Below are 25112 nucleotides of genomic sequence, written 5' to 3'. Positions count from 1 at the left end.
TCCACTCCTGTGTTGGCTCTGTGGGTACCATAAGGTGGATCAAGGCTTTAAAGTGGCCCAAGAACTGGACCTGCAATAAGTATATACTACCCCCTAGTACAGATTCTTCCAGAGTTTCAATGTCATAAGTTAATGCTATTTCCTAAGACTCTTAAGTCTTACAGATCTTGACGTGACTCTGTCTGTGGAAGAATAAATGAACCTAAGCACTTCCTTACTTCTTACATCATTTCTGTGTTTTTATATGCAGTGCTTTCTGACTTCACAGTCATGCATAAGACTATGAAGTTTTACTGTTATGAGGCCTGGGTACGAAACCGAAGATACTGTTTTAGTGCTTGAAGTACAGCAGGACTATTATCTCCCTTCAGGTGGACATAAAATCCATGTTAGTAAAACCGAAGATCATGTATAAAAACAATTTGTTATTAGCTCTCTCACTTCTAAGGACTAAAAGGGCAGTACTTTTCTGCACTGCCTTTTTAGTAGACCTATATATTTTATGTTCCTTCCTCAGAAAAACATCTCTTATGACCTAAAACATTATGTAAAATATGTTAATCTATACAGTCTACAGCATGTCAGGATGTAATTTGTGCTCATGGAAATAAATATACCCAGTGTTGCTGAGAGCATGACATTTTTTTGTGTTACTCCATTCTCTAAATAACCAGAGGAGTTCAATCAGATAAGAGAACTTGGGAGGAGTTTTCTCAACTTACATACTGTTTTGTTATGAATTCTGCTTATTAAAATAAATTTTATTTTAGAATTTAACATACTGTGTAAGCTTTCCTCTTTAATTTTTTTTAAAGGCAGGATGAATCATACCAAATTTTAAAATACAGATAATGAAGCTAATGTAACATATCTTAAAGAGCAAGTAAACTTGATCGAGCAATTAAAAACACAAGCACAGTTAATACTTGCTGAAAAGTCTGTATGGTCATGTAATGTCAGATATTTAGCAAAAATTTAGGCTTATGCTCAGTATTTTGAAGATAAGAATTCTAAGGTGATGGCATTATTTTTCCTTTATGATTTTTGCCTTTTTGGTGCCAAAACATATAATAATTCTTAATCTTCTTATTTGTGTTAGAAGACTAGTTTTAATTTTTAATGAATTTAGTGTCTGTGAAGAATTATTAGTGTGGAGTCCTTTGGATACCCCAGAGAGCAGCAGAACCTTCTGTGCCTCTTCTCATTCTAGCAGAGTTAGTAATAAGAAGAATGAGGCCTGGTGAAGCATGAATTCATTCAGCAAACATGTTTCAGTATTATTAACACTCTAGCACTAATAGAAGTAGAATGTTGATAGTCACTATTTTAAGCTTTGTAGGCCATACAGTCTCTGTTAGAACTCCTGAATTCTGCCTTTGTAATGCAAAAGCAACCACAGACAATATGTGAATGAATGAGCATAGCTGTGTTCCAATAAAACTCTTTGCAAAAACAAATGACTAGCCTATGGTAGTAGTAGTAGTAGGCTAGTTTGCTGACCCATAGCTGTTTTAGAGAACTGCCAATCTTTGAGATGATCAGATTCATTCCTTTATTCACTATGTTATTCACTCAACTATTCAACTATTCAAAGATTTTTCTGAGGACCTATTATGGACTGTAGACTGCTGGTCTGTGTGTATCAGGATGCACAGATTAAATGTATAGTCCATGACTTTGGGGGGATACAGATGAATTTGTAATTATAATAGGAGGTGAGGAATGCTTGATGGAGATGTACAGAATACACATGAGGAGGGGTACCCAACTCAGCTCATGCAGATTGGGGCTCTGGAAAGATTTTCTAAATGAGGTGAGTTGAGCTGAATTTTGAAGAAAAATAGGAGTTTGCCAGGCTAAAGGGTAAAGGTAGTATGTATACCCATTCTAGATCATCAGTTGAATGATTCAGATCCTTTATAGGGACCAATTACTCAGTAAGGAGCACTAGGGGATATCTTGTAGAATGAGGAGTGGTGATGGATAATTAGTTATTTGACATATGCAGAGCTTGAGGTTCCTAGGGGATATTTAGGCCAAAAATTACAAAAGGCATAAATTGGGACTGGAGAGAAATCTGAACTTAATATAAATTTTGGGGGTCATTACCTCTAGATATGAGCTGAAGCTATGACAATGGATGATTAGATTCAGGGAAAGAGAGAGGGAGAGTAGAATGAAGAAAAGGTCAAGAGGGGAATTTCTGCCCACATTTGAAGGGTAACTGAAGAAAGAAACCTACAAGAGACAGAACACTGTGGGGAGTTTAGAGGGGCTCCAGGAAAATGTAGTGTTTGAATCTAAGGAAGAGGGAATTTCCAAAAGAGAAAATGGTCAAAACTGTCTCACACAAGAAGGCTAAGTAAAAATGCAAAGAGGCTGTTGGGATTGGAAATTAGGAAGCAGTTGGTGACCTAGTTTTGAATGAGCAATTTTAGTAAAATGTGGGGGTGGAAGTCACCTATTCGTAGGCTGAGAAGTGAATGAAAACTGAGGAAGTGGAAGCAATGAGAATAGACTCTGCTGTTTCTAAAAATTTGCTGGTGGAGAACGGAGCCATGGGTGCTATCTGGAGGGGGAAGCCAGGGAGGGTTTTGTTTTGTTTTTTAGAGTGTGGTGGAAGAGATTGGAGCTAGTTTGAAATGCAAGAGAGTGGCCTGTGGAGAGAATTGGAGAGAGGTGGTGATAACTGTTAGAACAGGATCCCCAGAAGGTGGCAAATAATGAGATCAAGGTCTCATGCATATGGGTAAACCTTGGAAGAGAAGTAGAACATTGGTTCTTCCAACACAAAGGAGAGGAATAGGTGAAGAACAGAGTGGGTGAAGTGTTGATTCCCATGTTAAGAATGAGAACAGCTTATTGACCTTGCTTAAGTGCCACTTCACTATTTTTATCACTCTTTTACTTAATTTCATGAGAACGATAGCATTTACCAAGGAAGGTTTATATCAGATGGGAAAGCATCCCCACAAGACAAACTGGTGAATTACTGAGATGGTAAAAGAGAATATGGCCTAAATATAGTTGGTGTCTTAATGACACTGGATGACTCTGGGACTTATCTTGGACTGCAGAAGAGCCATTTGTTTTGAACCATTCAGTTTGTTCTGCTGTTTGTCTTTATATATCTCTCAACATTACCCATTTCTACCTACTATTGAAATGGACATTGACAATGGCTGTATTTTCATTGTGCATTCAGCAAACAAAGCTGTCCTAGCTTTGGCTTACTTTCATGGCAACTGAGCAAGCCTAATAATGCCCTGGAGACATTTATTCAAAATTCAAGTTTCCTTGGCCCAGACCTAGAAGTCAACTATTGGCTCTGGGTTGGAGCATAACAACTGTTTTTTCTATTTATTTGGACAAACACCATTTGTATATTTAATAAACATTTATTGAGCACTTACTGTGCGTCAAGGTGTTCTAGGCACTGAGGATACAACCCTGAACAAGATAGAAGAGATCCCACAGGCAGTTATGATACAGTGTGAATGAATGCTGATGATGGCAGTCTTCTGAGCTCAGAACATGGGAGGGGAATCTAACCCTGAGTGCGTCCAAGACCCACTTACTACATTCTCAGATGTAGTAAGATATGAAGGGTGAAGGATTTGAGGTGTGGAGTGAGGGTTGCGGTGGACAATGGTGGGAATGGAAGAGAGGATATTCGAGGCAGAGGGAATGGTACATGTGAAGATGGGTGTGACTGGAATGCAGAGCGTCAGGGAAAGATGAGAAAAAAGATGTTGGTGCAGACCTGGCAAGCTGTGTTAAGGAATTTGCCTTTTTAAATAATTTTTTTAATTTTAATTTTATTATTTTTTAAAGATTTATTTCTTTGTTTGTTTATTTATTTATTTATTTATTTGAGAGCACACATGAGCAGGGGGACAGAGAGAGAGAGAATCCTTAAACAGATTCCCCACTAAGCACGGAGCCCAGCACAGGGCTGGATCCCATGACTCTGAGATCATGACCTGAGCTGAAACCAAGAGTCAGATGCTTAACTGACTGAGCCACCCAGGAGGCCCTCTTATTTTTTATTTTTATTTTATTTTATTTATTTTTTTAGAGGGAAAGAGGGGGGTGGAGGGGCAGAGGGAGAGAGAGAATCTTAAGCAGGCTCCATGTGGGGTGTGGAGCCAGACGCAGGGCTTGATCTCACAACCCTTCACAACCCTGAGATCATGACCCAAGCAGAAATCAAGAGTCAGACGCTTAACTAACTAAGCCACCTGGGCGGCCCAAGGAATTTGCTTTTTATCCTAAGAGCAAGATGGTGCCATAGAGAGTATTAACCAACGCCTTGATATGATCCTATTTCATTTTTTAAAATATCAGTTAGACTGAGGTTTGGAGAATGGATTGAGGGACAGGGATGGGGTGGAGTGGGTTAAGAGGGTTTAGAGACGGAGACCATTTAAGGAGGCTGTTGTGCCAGAAATGGTAGCCCATATCAGGTGGTGGTAGGTGGGGGATGGAGAGAAGGAGATGGGCTTTAGGACGTGGATTTGACTAACTCACTGACCTGTGCGTGAACTTCACACCAGAATAGACTGGGAGGAGAAAGCATTAAAGAACAAAAAGCAAGGAAGAGCATGCCAACCCTGGCTCACCTCTACAGGCAACAAATCCACTACTGATTCTAATGAGCCTCAGCTGAGGATATGGCCCTTGTGATTACCTGATCCATCTGTTTGCTTTTTAAAATGCTGGAGTGGTGGGGGGTGGGAGGGATGGTGTGCCTGGGTGATGGACATTGGGGAGGGTATGTACTATGGTGAGTGCTGTGAATTATGTAAGACTGATGAATCACAGACCTGTACCCCTGAAACAAATAATACATTATATGTTAATTTAAAAAATAAATGAAAAGTACATACATAAAATGGTCAAAAAAATAAAATGATAGTGAAGATGAGGATGCAGAATCTAGATTTTATTGTTCTGTTATCTTTGACCTTTGTTGATGTGGAATCTCAAGACGTGTCTGATTTATCATTGTGTATGAGCTCCTAGCACAAAGCTTGTCTTCCTAGATTTTATATAGTATGGCAAGGGTTTATACATCTTTATATGTGTCCTCATCTTTATACATTCTTCTCTTCAATCCAAACCCATATAAAAACATGACTTCAAAGCACAGGTTCAGAAGTTGGAGAGTACTGAGTTGTATGGGTAGGTAGAATCTCAAACTGGAGTGAGAGAAGGAATCATGCAATAAATATTTTCTGGATACCCACTGTCTGTTTCAGAATGTCTGTTTCTGTTTCTCCTGCCCCCCCCCCCCCGAGACTTTCAGTCCTGCAGCTCTATTGGTCCTCTCAGCTAGATGGTCTTCTTCTGGAACTTCTTGTCCTTTTTGTTTTTCCTTGGATGGATCCATTTGCTCTGCCTCTTTGGTTACCTTGTTTGTTTTGCTAGAATAGATCCTCAGTAATTTCCTAAGAGAGAGTTGAAGGAAAGCAAACTAACTGAGTCTTTGCATTTCTGAAACCATCTTTAGTTTGCATTCACTAGATTAAAAATTATTTTCTAGGTTGAAAATGATTTTCTTTCAAAATATAAAGACTTCCAGTGCTGCTCAAAAGAAACCTAATGCCAGTCTGAGAAATACTCTTTTGTAGGAGGCCTGATTTTTTTTTTTCCTCTCTGAAAGTTTTAGCATCTTCTCTTGTCCTTGGTGTTTTAGAAATTTCCATGTGTGCACGTATGTGTCTACCAGAGAGAAGGAGGGAGGGAGGGAGCGAGACAGAGATAGAGACAGATGGAGACACCGGGGCAGAGAAAAGGAGAGAGGGAAGGAGGGATTGATTTATCTTGCAAAGCACTTAAACTGTCAGTTTGAAGACCTGTGTCTCCCTTCAGCTTTGGGCAATCACCTTGTGTTGTTGATTTCTACTGCCCTGTTTTCTCTTTCTTCCTGGACTTTCTACTACTTGGTTTGGGGACCTCCCAAAGGGATAACTTGTGTCTGCTTTTCCTTACCTGTTTTCTCTTACCTCATGCTTTCCTTCTTCATTTTAGACAGCCTTTCTGGAGTTTTTTTCTAACCCTGCTATTAAAGTGTTCTGGTATTTTTAATTTCCAAGAATGCTTTCACGGTTTCTGATTGCTGCTCTCATAGCATATTGTTCTTTGTTTTATTGTTGTAATATCTTCCCAAATTTCTCCGAGGACACTAATTAGATCTTTCTTAAAAGAGAGATTTTGTTGCTTGAATTCTCTCTATCCTTAGGGCCATTTTTTTCTCTCTCTTTTGTTAATTTTTGTGGTTTGTTTTATGCTGGAAGGTTTCCTGAAATTCTTTGTGATCACTCTTTTTTTTTTTTTTTAATTTTATTTTATTATGTTATGTTAGTCACCATACAATACATCATTAGTTTTTGATGTGGTGATCCACGATCCATTGTTTTCGTGTAACACCCAGTGCTCCATGTAGTACGTGCCCTCCTTAATACCCATCACTGGGCTAACCCATCCCCCCAGCTCCTCCCCTCTAAAACCCTCAGTTTGTTTCTCAGAGTCCATAGTCTCTCGTGGTTCATTATGGAATTGGATGACCTTAAAGTTCATTTGCTCAAACTCTTTAGCAGTGTTTTTCTTCTTCCTCTGGGGCTTGGCAGGGGTGGTGGGCAGGAAGGGGCTCAGTACCTCGGTCTTGGACACTGCATGCCCCCTGGAGGCAGCTACCTCACTCTCTGTCCAATGTCCTGTTACCCCCCCCCCCCCCCCCCCCCCCCCGGGTCCTGGGATCTGCATCTCTGTGCCCCTGGCAGTCCGGGCTGGGAGGTCAGCAGGCTGCTTCCTCCACCGCAGCACTGCTCTCACATCTGCTGCAGGCTGTGCTTCTCCTCCTCCGCCCAGCAGCCGGGGGCCTCCGTCTGTGCTCTGGGTCCCAGAATTGTTGAAATAGCTGGCTTAGTAAGTACCTGTCTCTTTTCTGTCTCTAACATGCTAGGTTGAAATATGTAAAGTGCTTAGTAGAAAGAACTCACTAAATTAAAGGTTGGCTGTTGTTATTAATTGTACCTCTTAAAGATGAATTACTCTCATCTCAAGGCATCTTTGATTAAAGGGGGTAAACATCCCTGTGTCCTGCCTACCACCTCGAGCTGGCAGTCTCCTTAAATCTGGTCCCTGTGGATGAGCAGCACCGCTTAGGGTGCCGTTCAGGACTGTGAAAGGAATCCGTTTCGTCAGTACGGTAAAAGCATTATGAGGACTGTGTTGTTAAAGGCACTCCATGGAAAAGACATGTTGTGTCATCACATTATATTTTCTGAGTTTTGTTCCTTAGCAGATAGAGCAAGTGCTTTAATTTTTCCTCTGTTTTGAAATGCTAAAGCCTTCCATCAGGAAACAGATGATTCAACTGCATTTGCTCATAAAAATATTGTTCCTTTCAATTAGCTTTAAGCCTCTGCTGATTTCCCTGAGAATCACTAATAGAAACAGGATCCAAGGACATTATCAATCCACATTTATAATCCAGCAGTTGAGTAGCATTATTTAGAATCAGTTAAAAATAATTAACTCTTCTACATCTGTAAGATGCGCTAGTACAAGGTCACCTGTATTTGACCTCCCTTTTCTTTTCTTTTTTTTTTTAATTTTTTATTGTTATGTTAATCCCCATACATTACATCATTAGTTGACCTCCCTTTTCAAGTAGCTTCTATTTATAAGCAGATCTGTCCAGCAACAAAAGTATGACATTTATAGCATTTATGTTACTTGTCCCTTCTGCTGATTTCCTTCCTGTTTGTAGCACTCTTTTATGACTGTTCTGACCCTACCCCTTTCCAAGTCCCTTTTCCTATGCAGAAGCTCTGACTCATTTATGCACCGACCAAACGTATACGTAGGTTAACTCTGCCTAGTGGTTGTTTTAGTCTAATAAAATGGAAAATATGTCACTGGATATTTGTGAATCTCTTAAATGCAGTCACTTTAGGTGGTTGAACAACATCTAGACAAATGCATATGCAGACACTCAGATCCTGGTTATCCTAAGAATGCAAAAATGCTTAGTCCCAGTTTTTTGGATTATTATAAGAAATTAAATCTTGAGATTTGGGCCTCAATTAAAGACCCACTGCATATCTAGGATGGATCATTTGGTTTTGCGGAATATTTATTGCTCATTTAGCACAATGTTCTGTTTTTACCTTCGACCAATCTCTTCATAATTCCAAACACATTAAGCCGCCCAGACCAAGCTGCTTGGAGTCATTGCACTTTGTACCCCGAGTAACAAATAATGCCGGTTACATTTTTCCTCTCACCATTCCCAGATCATGGACACATCTGTGATCTTGTGCTTTTGCCCTTTACCCCTGGCGAGACAGAGTTTTTGTATAAAGTGTAAGATCTGAGCGTCCCCCCCCCACCCAATCTGTCCACATCCTTGCCTGTTCAGGCATCATGTGTCCACTGTGCTCTTCATTATGCGCCTTTCTGGGGTTTGCTTTGCTGAGCACAGGCAGTAACCCCATGGACTGTGCAACCAATCCATAGGAAAGCCTTCCATTGGGCTCCTCTGGCCAAAGCTTGCTATATTCTTTTTGAAGTGAGAAGGATTTTCCTAAAGTTCCTACAAATTGTTGTATTTTCAGGTATACATGATCTCAGTGGGGCATGGCTTCACTACTGTGGTTCCCTTCGAGATTTTGCAGGTATGTAGGTCTTTTCTTGTTCCTGTAACAAAGAGGATCACTTTTTCCTCACCCTCCCCATGGCCCCCCAGCTAATCTATCAGCAAGACCTGCTGGGTTTGTAACTTGAATATATCCACTCTACTCCTTTCCTGTTCTCAGAACATCAAGACTTCTCTCCTTACTTACTGCCTCCCAGCTGAGTTCCTGTATCCAGTTTTGCCCATCTCCAACCCAACCTCCATACAGCAAATCAAACCCATTCTCCTTCCTTTAAAATACTTTACTGGCTCTCCATTACTCAGGATTGGTCAGGAGAACGACCAAGCCCAAACACCTTAATGTCATTCAAGTTCCTCCAGCCTCCCTCTCCACCATCAGACCTGGTTCCCCCTGCCTTGCTCAGCAGCCTCCTCCCTGAAATGCCCTCTTCCCTTTTCCTGTACCTAACTCAACTTGCTCCTGTTTACCCTTTGTGAGCCAGCTCGAGAATATCTCTTCCAACAGCCCGATCTTGGTGAGCCCAGGCGGGCTCAGGACCTCATCCCCTTTGTGCTTCCACAGCTCTGGGCTCTTGCCTCTGTGGTACCACTGAGCATGTTTCATTGGGATTTTCTGCATACGAGTCTCGTGCCCGTGTTAGTGGGGACTAGGCCTTACTTATTTTTATTTTGCAAGAGATAGCAGGACACCTGGTGTATGTTCAGTGGGTGTTTCTTGAGCTCAGCTGAACTGAGTGAAGCCAGAGGCTGCGCAGCTCTCTTCTCTTTCTCTTCCTTGTCCTGCTTCCCCAGTTTTACCCTCCTTGAGGCAGTTTTCCCTGGCCCTTCGTGCTGGTGGCAGGTGTCTCTGCTGCTGGCTGATGCCACAGATGCCTCTGCATCACTCACCTCTCCTTTGGGTCGCGAAGGTCTGATCTAGTCATCCATCTTCTGCCTCATTTCCTGTATCTTCTGTCTTACCTCTTTATTCTCCTTTCCAGAAGCTAGTTAACTAGCTGGCTAGCTCTCGTGCTCTCTGTCTCTGTCTCTCTGTGTTTCTGTTGATAACAACTTAAGTAACAGCTTTATTGCAATATAATTCACATACCTTACAATTCACCCATTTAAATTGTAAATTCAGTGGTTTTAAGTCTGTTCACAGTGTTGTGCAACCATCTCTGCAATCAATTTTAGAACATTTTCGTGACTCTAAAAAGAAAGAAACCCTATATTCATTATCAGGTCCTCCTCACTTTCCCTAAACCCCAGCCCCTGGTAACCATTAATCTGCCTTCTGTCTCTGTAGATTTGCCTATTCTGGACATTTCAAATAAAGGAGTCTTTAATATGTGGCCTTTTGTTGTCTGGTTTCTTTCACTTGCCCTAATGTTTTCAAGGTTCATCCAATTTGTAGCGTATCTAAGTACTTCAGTCCTGTATTGGTCTGCTTCAGCGGTCATAATTTTATATCACAGACTGGGTGGCTTAAACAGCAGAAATTTATTTTCTCACAGTTTTGGAGGCTTCAAGTCCAAGACCGAGTGCCAGCCTCTGATGAGGCCTCTCTTCTTGGTTTGCAGATGGCCGTCTTCTCTCTCTGTCCTTGCATGTGCAGAGAGCTATCTCTAGTGTCTCTTCCTCTTCGTGTAGGACACCAGTCCTATTGGATTAGGGCCCCATCCCTATGACATAATTTTACCTTAATTACCTCCTTAAAGGCCTATCTCCACATATACTCAAACTGAGCATTAGGGCTTCAACATATACATTTGGGGAGAACATAATAATTTTATTGCTGAATAAATTTCATTGGATAGGTCACAATTTATTTGTAAACTCATTAGCTGATGGATATTTGGGTTCTTTTAGCCACTTTTGGCTATTATTAATAATGCCACTGTAAACATGTGTATACAAGTTTTTGTGTAGATATTTGTCTTTGCTTCTCTTGGGTGCATGCCTAAGAGTAGGATTGCTGAGATATTGTAGGTAACTCGATATTTAACATTTTGAGGGAACACCAGACTGTTTTCCAAAGCTGTTGTAGCATTTTACATTCCCACCATCAGTGCCCGATTCTGATTTCTCTACAACGTTTCCTACATTTATTATCAACTTTTTAAATTGTAACTCTCTTCTTGATGTGAAGTATATTTTCTTGCAGTTTTGATTTACATTTCCCTAATGACTAGTGATGTTGAGCATAGGATTATGTGCTTGTTGGAAAATTCACATGCATGTTAGCTATTTGTGTATCTTCTTTGGAGAATTGTCTACTCTGATCCTTTACCCATTTTTTTTATTATGTTATGTTAATCACCATACATGACATCATTAGTTTTTGATGTAGTGTTCCATGATTCATTGTTTGTGCATAACACCCAGTGCTCCATTCAATACGTGCCCTCTTTAATACCCATCACCAGGCTAACCCATCCCCCCACACCCCTCCCCTCTAGAACCCTCAGTTTGTTTCTCAGAGTCCATAGTCTCTCATGGTTCGTCTCCCCCTCCGATTTCCCCCCCTTCATTCTTCCCTTCCTACTATCTTCTTCTTTTTTTTAACATATAATGTATTATTTGTTTCAGAGGTACAGGTCTGTGATTCAACAGTCTTACACAATTCACAGTGCTCACCATAGCACATACCCTCCCCAATGTCTATCACCCAGCCACCCCATCCCTCCCACCCCCCACCACTCTAGCAACCCTCAGTTTCTTTCCTGAGATTAAGAATTCCTCATATCAGTGAGATCATATGATACATGTCTTTCTCTGATTGACTTATTTCGCTCAGCATAATACCCTCCAGTTCCATCCACGTCATTGCAAATGGCAAGATTTCATTCCTTTTGATGGCTGCATAATATTCCATTGTGTATATATACCACATCTTCTTTATCCATTCATCTGTCGATGGACATCTTGGCTCTTTCCACAGTTTGGCTATTGTGGACATTGCTGCTATAAACATCAGGGTGCACGTACCCCTTCAGATCCCTACATTTGTATCTTTGGAGTAAATACCCAGTAGTGCAATTGCTGGGTCATAGGGTAGCTCTATTTTCAACTTTTTGAGGAACCTCCATACTGTTTTCCAGAGTGGCTGCACCAGCTTGCATTCCCACTGACAGTGTAGGAGGGTTGCCCTTTCTCTGCATCCTCGCCAACACCTGTCCTTTCCTGACTTGTTAATTTTAGCCATTCTGACTGGTGTGAGGTGGTATCTCATTGAGGTTTTCATTTGGATTTCCCTGATGTCGAGCAATGTTGAACACTTTTTCATGTGTCTGTTGGCCATTTGATGTCTTCTTTGCAGAAATGTCTGTTCATGTCTTCTGCCCATTTCTTGATTGGATCATTTGTTCTTTGGGTGTTGAGTTTGATAAGTTCTTTATAGATTTTGGATACTAGCCCTTTATCTGATATGTCATTTGCAAATATCTTCTCCCATTTTGTCGGTTGTCTTTTGGTTTTGTTGACTATTTCCTTTGCTGTGCAAGAGCTTTTTATCTTAATGAAGTCCCAATAGTTCATCTTTGCCCTTGCTTCCCTTGCCTTTGGCGGTGTTTCTAGGAAGTTGCTGTGGCTGAGGTCAAAGAGGTTGCTGCCTGTGTTCTCCTTTAGGATTTTGATGGACTTCTGTCTCACATTGAGGTCTTTCAACCATTTGGAGTCTATTTTTGTGTGTGGTGTAAGGAAATGGTCCAGTTTCATTCTTCTGCATGTGGCTGTCCAATTTTCCCAACACCATTTGTTGAAGAGACTGTCTTTTTTCCATTGGACATTCTTTCCTGCTTTGTCAAAGATTAGTTGACCATAGAGTTGAGGGTCCATTTCTGGGCTCTCTATTCTGTTCCATTGATCTATGTGTCTGTTTTTGTGCCAGTACCATACTGTCTTGATGATGACAGCTTTGTAATAGAGCTTGAAGTCCGGAATTGTGATGCCGCCAGCTTTGCTTTTCTTTTTCAACATTCCTCTGGCTATGCGGGGTCTTTCTGGTTCCATACAAATTTTAGGATTATTTGTTCCATTTCTTTGAAAAAAGTGGATGGTATTTTGATGGGGATTGCATTGAATGTGTAGATTGCTCTAGGTAGCATTGACATCTTCACGATATTTGTTCTTCCAATCCATGAGCATGGAACGTTTTTCCATTTCTTTGTGTCTTCCTCAATTTCTTTCATGAGTATTTTATAGTTTTCTGAGTACAGATCCTTTGCCTCTTTGCTTAGATTTATTCCTAGGTATCTTATGGTTTTGGGTGCAATTGTAAATGGGATCGACTCCTTAATTTCTCTTTCTTCTGACTTGTTGGTGGTGTATAGGAATGCCACTGACTTCTGTGCATTGATTTTATATCCTGCCACTTGACTGAATTCCTGTATGAGTTCTAGCAGTTTTGGGGTGGAGTCTTTTGGGTTTTCCACATAAAGTATCATATCATCTGCAAAGAGTGAGAGTTTGACTTCTTCTTTGCCGATTTGGATGCCTTTGATTTCTTTTTGTTGTCTGATTGCTGTGGCTAGGACTTCCAATACTATGTTGAATAGCAGTGGTGATAGTGGACATCCCTGCCTCGTTCCTGACCTTAGGGGGAAAGCTCTCAGTTTTTCCCCATTGAGAATGATAGTCGCTGTAGGTTTTTCATAGATGGCTTTTATGATATTGAGGTATGTACCCTCTATGCCTATACTCTGAAGAGTTTTGATCAAGAAAGGATGCTGTACTTTGTCAAATGCTTTTTCTGCATCTATGGAGAGGATCATATGATTCTTGTTCTTTCTTTTGTTAATGTATTGTATCACGTTGATTGATTTGCGGATGTTGAACCAACCTTGCAGCCCAGGGATAAATCCCACTTGGTCGTGGTGAATAATCCTTTTAATGTACTGTTGGATCCTATTGGCTAGTATTTTGGTGAGAATTTTTGCATCCATGTTCATCAGGGATATTGGTCTGTAATTCTCCTTTTTGATGGGGTCTTTGTCTGGTTTTGGGATCAAGGTAATGCTGGCCTCATAAAACGAATTTGGAAGTTTTCCTTCCATTTCTATATTTTGGAACAGTTTCAGAAGTTAGGTATTAATTCTTCTTGAAATGTTTGGTAGAATTCCCCTGGGAAGCCATCTGGCCCTGGGCTTTTGTGTTTTGGGAGATTTTTGATGACTGCTTCAATTTCCTTAGTGGTTATAGGTCTGTTCAGGTTTTCTATTTCTTCCTGGTTCAGTTTTGGTAGTTGATACATCTCTAGGAATGCATCCATTTCTTCCAGGTTATCGAATTTGCTGGCATAGAGTTGCTCATAATATGTTCTTATAATTGTTTGTATTTCTTTGGTGTTGCTTGTGATCTCTCCTCTTTCATTCATGATTTTGTTGATTTGGGTCATTTCTCTTTTCTTTTTTGATAAGTCTGGCTAGGGGTTTATCAATCTTGTTAATTCTTTCAAAGAACCAGCTCCTAGTTTCGTTGATGTGTTCTACTGTTCTTTTGCTTTCTATTTCATTGATTTCTGCTCTGATCTTTATTATTTCTCTTCTCCTGCTGGGTTTAGGCTTTATTTGCTGTTCTTTCTCCAGCTCCTTTAGGTGTAGGGTTAGGTTGTGTACTTGAGACCTTTCTTGTTTCTTGAGGAAGGCTTGTATTGCTATATACTTTCCTCTTAGGACTGCCTTTGCTGCATCCCAAAGATTTTGAACAGTTGTGTTTTCATTTTCATTGGTTTCCATGAATTTTTTTAATTCTTCTTTAATTCTTCTTTAATTTCCTGGTTGACCCATTCATTCTTCAGTAGGATGCTCTTTAGCTTCCATGTATTTGAGTCCTTTCTGACTTTCCTCTTGTGATTGAGTTCTAGTTTCAAAGCATTGTGGTCTGAAAATAGGCAGGGAATGATCCCAATCTTTTGGTACTGGTTGAGACCTGATTTATGACCTAGGATGTGATCTATTCTGGAGAATGTTCCATGGGCACTAGAGAAGAATGTGTATTCCGTTGCTTTGGGATGGAATGTTCTGAATATGTCTGTGAAGTCCATTAGGTCCAGTGTGTCATTTAAAGTCTTTATTTCCTTGTTGATCTTTTGCTTAGACGATCTGTCATTTTGGGTCTTTTTGATTGTTTGTTTTAAGATTCTCTATATAAGTGAGATCATACAGTATTTGTCTTTCTCTGTCGGACTTATTTCACTTAGTATAATGCCTTCAAATTCCATCCATGTTGCTGCAAATTTTCTCATTTTTTAATGGCTGAATAATATTCTAGTGTGTGTGTGTGTGTATGTGTGTGTGTGTGTAAAATAACTTCTTTATCCATTCGTCTATTGATGGACACTTAGGTTGTTTCCATGTCTTGGCCATTGTAAATAATGCTGCTGTGAACATGGGGGTGCAGATATCTTTTTATGTTCTTTGCCTTTGGATATATTCCCAGAAGTGGAATTGCTGGATCATTTTAATATTTTGAGAGTTCTCCATGCTGTTTTCCATAGTTGCTATGCAAATTTCCAAACCCAGCTGCAGTGCACAAGGGTTCCTTCTTCTCCACTTCCATACCAGTATTTGTCTCTTATCTTTCTGGTGATGGACATTCTAATAGGCACGAGGTACTGTCTCATGGTGCGTTTAATTTTGAAAGCTTTTACTTTGGTTGAAATTCAGTTTATTTTTTTCTTTTGTTGCTTACACTTTTTGTGTCACACATAAGAAATTATTGCCTAATTTGAGGTCATGAAGATATATAACTATGTTTTCTTCTAAGAGTTTTATAGTTTTAGTATCTCTATTGAAGTCTCGAATACATTTTTGAGATTTTTTTTTTAATATGACAAGAGGTAGTGGTCTAACATCCTTCTTACACATATGTATACCTAGTTGTCCAATCACCATTCGTTGCAAACCATTTCTTTCCCCCATTGAATGGACTTGGCAGCCTTGTTGAAATTCAGTTGACTATAAATGTTGGGTTATTTCTGCAAACTCAATTCTCTTATATTAAGCTGTGTCTGTCCTTATGCTAGTACCACACAGCCTTGATTACTCCAGCCTTGTACTGAGTTTTGAAAATTAGACCTATGAGCCCTCTAACTTTGTGTTTATTTTGCAAGATTATTTGGACTATCCTTTGTTTTTTTGAATTTCCACATGAATTTTAGGATCAGCTTGTCAGTTTCTGCAAAGAAGCCAGCTAGAATTTTGATAGGGATTGCATTGATCTGTAGATCAGTTTGGGGAGTAGTGCCATTTTAACAACGGTGAGTGTTCTAATCCATGAACATAGAATGTTTTCCACTTGTTTGTGTATTCTCTAATTTATTTTAATAATGTTTTGCAGTTTACAGAGAATAAGTTTTACAGTTTGTTTGTTTATTCCTGGTATAGCCACGTTGAAAATATAGATGAACCCTCAAATTTGTTCAGATTCCCATTTAGTATTAGGAAAATATTCAGGTAATTTGGATTTATAGTAAAGCAAAATGAAATATTACAGAGTAGCCTTTTCATGAAATAGCTTTATAGTCTAGAAGCAGTGCATTTCATACTTTCAAGCACGCTGGTATAAGTAAAATTCATACAAAGCAAAACCCCCAAAACGTCTACCTTGGTTCTCACACACAGTTGACCCTTGAACAATGTGAGGGTTAGGAGCACCAATTCCCCTGTGCAGTCAAAAATCTGTGTGTAACTTTTGTCTCCCAAATCTTTATTACTGATAGCTGTTAACCTGAAGCCTTACTATTGACCAGAAGCCAACATACAGTTGATTACCACATATTTTGTATATGTATTATGTACTGTATTCTTACGATAGAATAAGCTAGAGAAAAGGAAATGTTATTAAGAAAATCATAAGGAAGAGAAAATACTTTTACAATACTGTGCTGTATTTATTGGAAAAAAGAAAACACCTGTAAGTGGACCCATTCAGTTCAAACCTCTATTGTTTAAAGGTCAACTATAATTGGAACTTTACCAGGGAGGTGATTGCATAGCTACCTTAGACAATGAAATAGAAAGTCCTCATTTGCTTCTCTTTCCTAGTGGAGATTGATAATGGCACAAACATACCTCAAGAGGGTGTAAAAAGCTTTATTATCTACATATTTCATGTTTCTGGGGAGAGCAGAACAGGTCCTCCAAGGAGGTCCAAATGGCTTGAAAGAGAGCAAGGAAAGGAGATTCATTTGGAGCTTTTTTTGTGGGTAGGGAGTGGGGTATGGGTGATTGTTCCAAACTCAGGAGATGTTGGAGGTTTGACTTTCCCACAGGTGCCAAGAGGGGAATACCACACTTGCTTGTGAGCTTTCTCAGATGGGAGGAGCCAGAGAGCCCTGATGTTTGATGATTAAAATGTGCTATATTTAATTGAATTTGAACTTATTTAGTAAGCCATTATAGTGCTCTATGAAACTTGCAGCCTAAGGTCATTAAGGAAGGTAAAGTTCCAGTGAATGCCTTGTTCAAGAGCCCAGAGTTGTGTATTCTGAGAAGCGTAATGATTGCCTTGTTCGCTATCAGTAATGTTTGGAACTCCAAAAGTGGATAAGGACTGTCATGGTGAGAGCTTGTATTGTGGCTGTAGGGAGTGTAGAAACATGTGTGACTTGAATTTTATTGTTTGGGTCTCTGTAGCACAAAATGATTCTCAAACTTTTTTTTTTTAACCTTAAAGAGCACAACCCTGAATAAGGAATTGTTGCTGCCACTGGCTGGGCCAGACAGCCAGGCCAATGGCAATGGCCCAAGAGTGTAAAAACGTGGGGATGGGACTGACTTGGACCAGAGCATCCGGTGTTAGATGACACTTTGAAGTTTGTCTAATTGTGGGACGCTTGGGTTGCATCCTTTTCAGGAACATCTCGGCTACGGGATGAAAACAGCAACTCTCAACGAGCTCCATCATGTGTGACAGTTACGGTTCCAACCATATAAAGTGCATGAACTCCCACTGCTGTTCATCAGTTGATCCTAAGGGGCTCCACGGGTAGCCAGTGGGTCTGGGAAAAGAGTGATGTCCTCTGGCACTGTGACATCAGGCAAGGGACTGAGGACAGGGAGACCACCCCCTTCTGCAGGTGGGCTATGCCATAGGGCCCAGGTTTGGTTCCATCCTGTAGCAAGAAGTCCAGGCTACCTCTGCTGAGTTTGTGAGTTTGTGGGATGCTACTTTTATAACCTACGGCATATTGGGGACCTTGGTGCACAGGGTCACAGGTTCAGGGCAGATGAGAGCTTTACTTTTCAGGAGAGACCAGCAGGGGCCCAGCCAGTGCCACTCTAATATTGTATATTGCAGGGCCAAGGAGGTCAGTTTCTTAGAGCAGAAACCCATGAGCAACTTATAACCATTATTGGTGGTCTAGAAACTCCAGAAGGCATGAGAGGGGTTGCTAAAGCCTCTACAGTGAGAGTGTCTCTGAGGGCACTAATGGAAGTCTGTGTTGATTGCAATTTGGACAGATTCTAGAGCCTTTTGTTGGAGGGGATCCCACGAAAGGTGAGCCACTTTGCAAGTAAGAGCATAAATGGGCTTACGTATAGTTTGCAAATGAAGAATATTTGCCTCCTGAACCCAAAGGAGTCTAAAAGACCCCGGGTTTCTTTTAATATTTTGGATATTGAGAGAATCACTGTTTCTTGACAGTATCAGGGATAGAGTACCCCACAGCTTGTCAAATAATTTGTAGGAATTTAATGAAGGTGGCAGGGCCTTGCACACCTTTGTGTTAGGCAGTGGCCCATCTGTTTATGGGCGTCTTTGTATTTGTACGTCCTGAATAAGTGTGTCATATAAATGTCCTCAAAGGAGGATGTCGTCATTGTAATGTCAGACCTATGCTCCTTGAGAAAGGTGGATCCAGTCAAGATCTAGTCCACAAAGATTTTGTGGGTAGCCGCTCTGTAAAGGTGTTTTGTGTCCCTTCAGGAAGTGAAGGAAAACTGTGACTGAGGGACTAAGAATGGGCCAGATTGTCTTGTTAAAAGAGCAGTAGGGGTCTTGTAGTAATGTGTTTCAGTTCTTGCAGGCCTTGCTTTAATTTATAGCCAGTCCTGTTAACTGCTTTAACTGGAGGTATGGTCTGTAGGGTCCCATTTTGTCAAGCCAAGTTTTTTATGTGTCAAAACTTTCATTTTCTCTAAATGTATTAATCACAGAGTGTTCATGTCCACTATGGGATATTTTAGGGCAATGGATGCTCTGACTCTGGGAAATGGAGGCAAGATGATAATTCTCGTGGTTAAGATGAAGCATATCTATGTTTCTTTTATTTCTCGTTCAGTAACTCCCTTAAGATTAGAGAATACTATAGGGGATATAGTATTTAAATTTAATGAGATCCCCATGTATAACTATAGTTTGAGCCCCAGTATTGATTAAAGTCATAAAGGTTTGTCAATTAGTACATTTAAGGAGATGTTAAGATTAATTCAGAAGCTATGTTATAGGATACACAAAAGTCAGTGCCCTTTTTATCTTTTGGTGTATAAATTCTTTTAGGAAATTTTCGATTTCCAGTTGGGTCCAACTGTAGACCTCTGTTTCAGTTTTTTGTTTATTCTGCCAAATCCGGGCTTCTTCCCTTCTCCTTCCTCCACCCCTGTATTCCTTTTTTTCCCTTGTTGGTTTTACTGGGGGTTCTCTCTACTCCCCTTCTATTTGTAGATTTCCCCCTGGGAGAGCTTCCGATCAGTATCATCAGGGTTGGAGGCCTCTCCCATGACAGTGTTACTTTATAGGACTTAAGGACCTCAGGCTTAAGGAGGATTTGAGTTAACCCCTTTCCCTATGCTATAGAGATGCCATGGGTGTTTTTCTCTATAACTCCAAGGATCAGGATTTTTGTTGGGACAGAGGCATAGACAGCAGCAGCAACAGAGGTATTTAAGGGGCCTGCGCAGCCATTTGCTTTTAGGAATGCATACCTCAGCATTTCACATACTGCTTTTTCTCTTTTGTGTGTGTGTGTTTTTCCTCTAATGACTGCTTTTTCATGAGTGATCACCCAGGGGACCTGTATGCAGCAAAAGGTAGTCTTTCCCCTGAGCCTGGCATCTGTTACAACTGCGTTCTAAGACATAGGTGCAGGACCCCAAGGCCACACTTAGGACCCCACCCCAATCACATTCCTGTCTCTGAACAACCAATTAATTATTGAAACTTCCAACATGGGTCAGGTTAATCTATGACAGAGGCTCTGTCGGACTCACTAATGCAGAGCAGAGCAGCACAGCTCAAAGCATGAGCTAGCCATCAAGCAGCAGCTCCAAGGCCGTGCTTTCCTTCTTTCCTGTTTTCTTTTTTTTTAAGATTTATTTATTTATTTTAGAGAGAGACAGCACACAAGCAGGAGGGGCAGAGGGAGAGGGAAAGAGAAACTCAAGCAGATTCTGCACGCAGGACAGAGCCCAACATGGAACTCGATCTCATGACCCTGACATCATGACCTGAGCCAATACCAGGAGTCGGAAGCTTAACCAACCGCGCCACACAGGCACCCCAGTGTGTGTTTTCTATTAGGCAGCAGAGTCAGCTAGCAAGCGAAACACGAAGAAAGGCTCCCGGTGATGGGGGTCACTGTCTCAGCATCCTGGTCATACCACCTATTGTTGTGGTCACCCTGAAGAGATAGGATGGACCTCCACCCAAAATTTGGTTTGGATGTCAAGACTGATGATGCCATACACAAAGCAGCTTATGAGGGAGTTTATTACTCACATAACTGAGGTGTCTGGGGAGAGCAGTGCAGGCCTCTCAAATACATATGAAATGACTCAACTTACTTTATTGTTGTCAGGGGTGGGGGGAGGTGAAATTCTCATGGATGTGGGAAGGGGCTTAGTGTAGTTTGACTTGCCTGCCAGCGCCAAAGGAGGCTGTCCTGGGCTTTCGTATCAGCTTTTCCAGATATGTGGGCAGTATAAAAGGAGGTGTGGGGTTTGAAACCTGATAGCTGTTAGCAGTCAAACATAAAAAAAAAAAAAGGGAGTCCATCCCTTTACTACATTTCCTAAATATTTTATTTTGTTGATGATATTGTAAATGAAACTTTATTAATTTCATTTTTGGATTAGTTATTGCAAGTATATAGAAATACAATTGATTTTTGTATGTTGAACTCATTTATTATAAGGCTTTAGTTTTCATAGGGTTTTCTATATACAAGATTGTGTGATCTACAGATGGAGAAAGTTTTGCTTCTTGTTTCCAATCTGCGAGCCTTTTAATTTTCTTGCCCAATTGTCCTGACTTGAACCTTCCATAAAATATTGAGTAGATGAGAGCAAACTGCCTTGCCTTGTTCCTGATCTATGGGGGAAGGATTCATTCTTTTTCTATTGAGTATGATGTTAGCTATGGATTTTTTTTTCCATCCCCTTACCAAGTTGAGGACATTTTTCTATTCATGAAATGCTCTTGGAAGTTGTCAAGTGATTTTTCTGCATATATTGAGATGATCATGTGGTTTTTCTTTGTTCTATTCATATGACATAATACATTGATTTCCATGTTATACCACTCTTTCATTCTAGGGATAAATCTCACTTGGTTATGGTATGTAATACTTTTTATATGTGGCTGATTTCAGTTTGCTATATTTTGGTGAGAATTTTCCATCTGTAAGAGTTTTTTTTTGTGATATGTTTGGTTAGGTTATCAAGTAACACTGGCCTCATAGAATGAATTTGGAAGTGTTTCTCTCTCTCCCTCCCTCCCTCCCTGGAATAATTTGTGAAGAACTGGTATAAATTCTTTAAATGCTTGATAGAATTCCCTATTAATGATATTTGGGTCTGGGCTTTTCTTTGTAGGAAGTTTTTGGATTACTAATTCAATTTCTTTGTTGTAAGTATACTCAGATTTTCTATTTCCTTTTTTTTCCTTTGTGTTTTTCTGGAACATGTTCATTTCACTAAGTTGTTCATAATATTCCCTTATAATTCCTTCTACTTTTGTAAGATTAGTAGTGATGTCCCCTCTTCATTCCTCATTTAACAAATTGAGTCTTCTCTCCTTTTTTCTTGATCAGTTGTAACTAAAGGTTTGCCAACTTTGTTGATCTTTCTAAAAACCAAATTTGATTTTCTTGACTTTTTACTTTTCCATTTTGTTATATTTATTACCATTCTAGTATTTATTATTTCCTTCCTTCTACTTACATTTGGTTTGCTCTTCTTTCTTCAGTGTCTTTAGATGGAAGATTACTTTATTGATATGACATCTTTCTTCTTTTTTAATGTGGGCATTACAGAGTGCCTCAGTGATTTTTGTTCTTATGGCCTATCTTCTACCTTTGGGCAAACCTCTTAGTTATGACTCTGCTGGGGGGTGTGGCAGGGACACTGGTCTGCTCCTCTAGGAGTGGCAATCCTGATTTACAGGTGGCTGCTAGGCAGGGTCGGTAGCTTCTGTTCTTTTCCCTTTACCTCTCCTGATATTGAACCTCTAGCCTACAAGTGAGCCAGGGCAACAGTGATTAGGGCCCCAGTATTTTTGGCCTGCTGTGCCTGGGGTAGTGCCTCTGCCCTCTTACTTGGGGCTGGGCGAAGGGAGAGTCTCCTGACCTCTTGGCCTCTTGCTTGCATGTAATTTAGTTTCTGCAACATGGACCTGAGGGGAGGGCATAGGGAATGGGAAATGATGGTGGCCCGCCTCTCCCAGTGAGATATGGTAGTTCTTTTTTTTTTTTTTTTTTAGGATTTTATTTGTTTATTTGACAGAGAGATAGAGAGCACAAGTAGGCAGAGAGGCAGGCAGAGGGAGAGGGAGAAGCAGGCCTCCCGCTGAGCAGGGAGCCCGATGTGGGGCTCGATCCCAGGACCCTGGGATCATGACCTGAGCCGAAGGCAGCCACTTAACCAACTGAGCCACCCAGGCACCCCGAGATATGGTAGTTCTTGAGCAGGGGGAGAGGAATCCTGTTGCCTTGGTCCCAGCCACCCAGAGTAGAGCTTTCATCATGCTGAGATGGACAGGGTTGCAGAGGAGGAAAGGAGTGGGTCAGGCTCAAGTGCCATCCAGTCTGACTATTCTTACGGGATTTAGTAGATTTTCATTTATAAATGTTTATTTGCTGTATGCCCTTAGAACAATTTCTAGAAACTTTAAATGATTGTTGTTTTTTAAAAATGATTTTTACTAATTATGGTTGGTTTACTGGAGAAAGTGTCCATGAAGCTCCTCGTGCCACCATTGTGGAAGATGTCTCTCTTATGTGTCTGCTCGGTTTTATTTAATATTAATTGTTATCATTTGTTTATTGAGGACTTACTGTGCACTTTGATATGCTATTTCCATCAAAGTCTATATTCTTGAATAGTCCAAGGACACTACATAGTTGAAAAAAATATATTCTTCTGACATGCTGCACTTGAGAAATAGTAAAGAGTGCACATTTTTATAAGTAAATTCCTTTTATGAGAAACTAAGATTAAATTAAGGCACATTCAGTCAGAGCAGCTGAATGTAATGCTGAAGAGCACCTTTCCCAGGCTGATATGGCATCTTCTTTGACGTTTTCACCCCAAAGTATGCTCCATGGACTACCTGAATGAGAATCACGGAGGTGCTTGTTTAGAAAGCAGAGTTTAGAGCCCCATTCCAGCCTAGTTCTCATGCAGAGAGACCAGTGGAGGTGTTCAACCCACATAGCAGGCTATATTCATGTTGTGCAAGCTTGGCTACTGCAGACTTCAGCTAAATTTGATTGAATAATTTGTCAAAACCACTGTGCTAGGCACTGATGGTTTCCAAAGAATGAGACCTGTTCTTCCAAACCCTGAAGGTATGTAAACTATTTGTGAGATGTATCTGGTAGGAGGAGAGACCACTGGATACTAACTTGATGTATGGATTACATTAAATTTAGAAAAAATTATGTACACAGAGAGTTGGTGTAAGACATACTCCCACAAGTAGCCTACACCCACATACACTCACAGTATGTGCCTTTATTCAAAGGGAAAGATGGACTAAGGGAAAGTGAAAGCCCAGAACTCACTTAGAGACCTACGTCATGTCTGCTTGGGATCCTGTGTTGTTGAGTTCCCTCTCTGCATGTTCATGCTACCTTTCTACCGACGACATGAGCAATCCTTAAATATAGGTAAGGGTAGAATAGGATAAATTCCTCTTTGAACATTTTCAGTGCTTTTATGGTCTTATGTAATGATTTAATAAACTAGTTTTCATTTTTTAAAGGAATTTATTTAGTTAGTTAGTTATTTTAGAGAGAGAGTACACACGTGCAAGTGCCTAAGCAGGGGGACAGGTAGAGGGAGAGGGAAAGAATCTTGAGCAGATTCTGCATTGAGCATGGAGCCCTATGTGAAGCTCGATCCCACTACCATGAGATCATGAACCTGAGCCAAAATCAAGAGTTGGATGCTCAACTGACTGAGCCACCCAGGAGTATCTAGTTTTCATTCTTAAATGAATATTAAATGAATGTTTATTATATGCCAAGGTGTTCTGTTAGGAATTCTGACCTTTCCTTCATTCTGAAATATGGGTTTGTTTACTAGGAAAAAAACCCATTTATTCATATTCTTCTCACTTGATTTTATGTAATCTTAAATCAGTTATTGATTAACTGGGTTGGGAAAGAGGTTATACTCTTACTCTCTATAACTGAAATTAGTATCAAAACATGATGGATTTAGTATACTTATTATTGAAATCACATCTGATTTTTTAGAAACTGTTTTAGAGGCGTTATCCAAAATTGCTTTAGTTTAAATTTATTGTGAAAATGTATCTGATTTACGGGGACACTTTCATTGTTCTGGGGATATCATCTCAGAGTCTGCAAAATGATAGAACAGCAATTGAAGGCATTGATCTGACATTTAATTGCTGATACAGAAGGGCCATTACTACTTATTAAACAATGACTATTTCTCATCATATTTGAACATTTTTTTCCCAAGCAGAAGGACAGAACTGAATTGGGAATATTGCAGCCCCAGATCCCTGTTCCCTCTTCCCTCTGCACTCACCTGATTCCTCCTCCTCCTAGTCCTGACCCAGAAATCAGGAAACCATAGTTGTGCATATTCTGCTTTTATCTGGATGTACAACTGGCTACAGCCTCACTCTTAGGGGAGCTCCTAGTAGAGGAAGAGGCACCACTGGACCAGATGGACATCTGTTGGTTCTCCACAGATTTCCATACATAGATTTATTTCTATTATAGATTCTTCATTGATTTTTAGGCATCAATTTAAAAAAATTTTTTTTATTATTATTAGTCTGAAACCCAGTTAATCTTTCAGTAGATAATAAGGAGTGAGGAGCATTGCTGAAGGATCTGTATATAAGCACTCACAGTAAATATGGCAGGTAAAAGTTATAAATGGCTTCATTAGGACAATTATACAGAATATTAGGACTTTTAGCCCTTTTTCCTTTTAAGGAATATTAAAGAGCATTTGTGTGTGATAACATCCTGGTTCTATATGATATT

General features: G+C 40.2%; 1 protein-coding gene across 8 annotated transcripts in view; it reads left to right on the top strand.

The window, feature by feature from the left end:
* The window catches only part of MTUS2 (microtubule associated scaffold protein 2), a 590108-nt gene that overhangs the window by 240579 nt on the left and 324417 nt on the right, over window positions 1–25112 (top strand). The window lies entirely within an intron of this gene.

The sequence above is a fragment of the Phoca vitulina genome, unplaced genomic scaffold (assembly GCF_004348235.1).
Source record: "Phoca vitulina isolate PV1807 unplaced genomic scaffold, GSC_HSeal_1.0 scaffold5, whole genome shotgun sequence".
Lineage (NCBI taxonomy): Eukaryota > Metazoa > Chordata > Mammalia > Carnivora > Phocidae > Phoca > Phoca vitulina.
The sequence above is the reverse complement of the archived record's forward strand: the minus strand, read 5'-3'. Positions and strand labels throughout refer to the sequence as shown.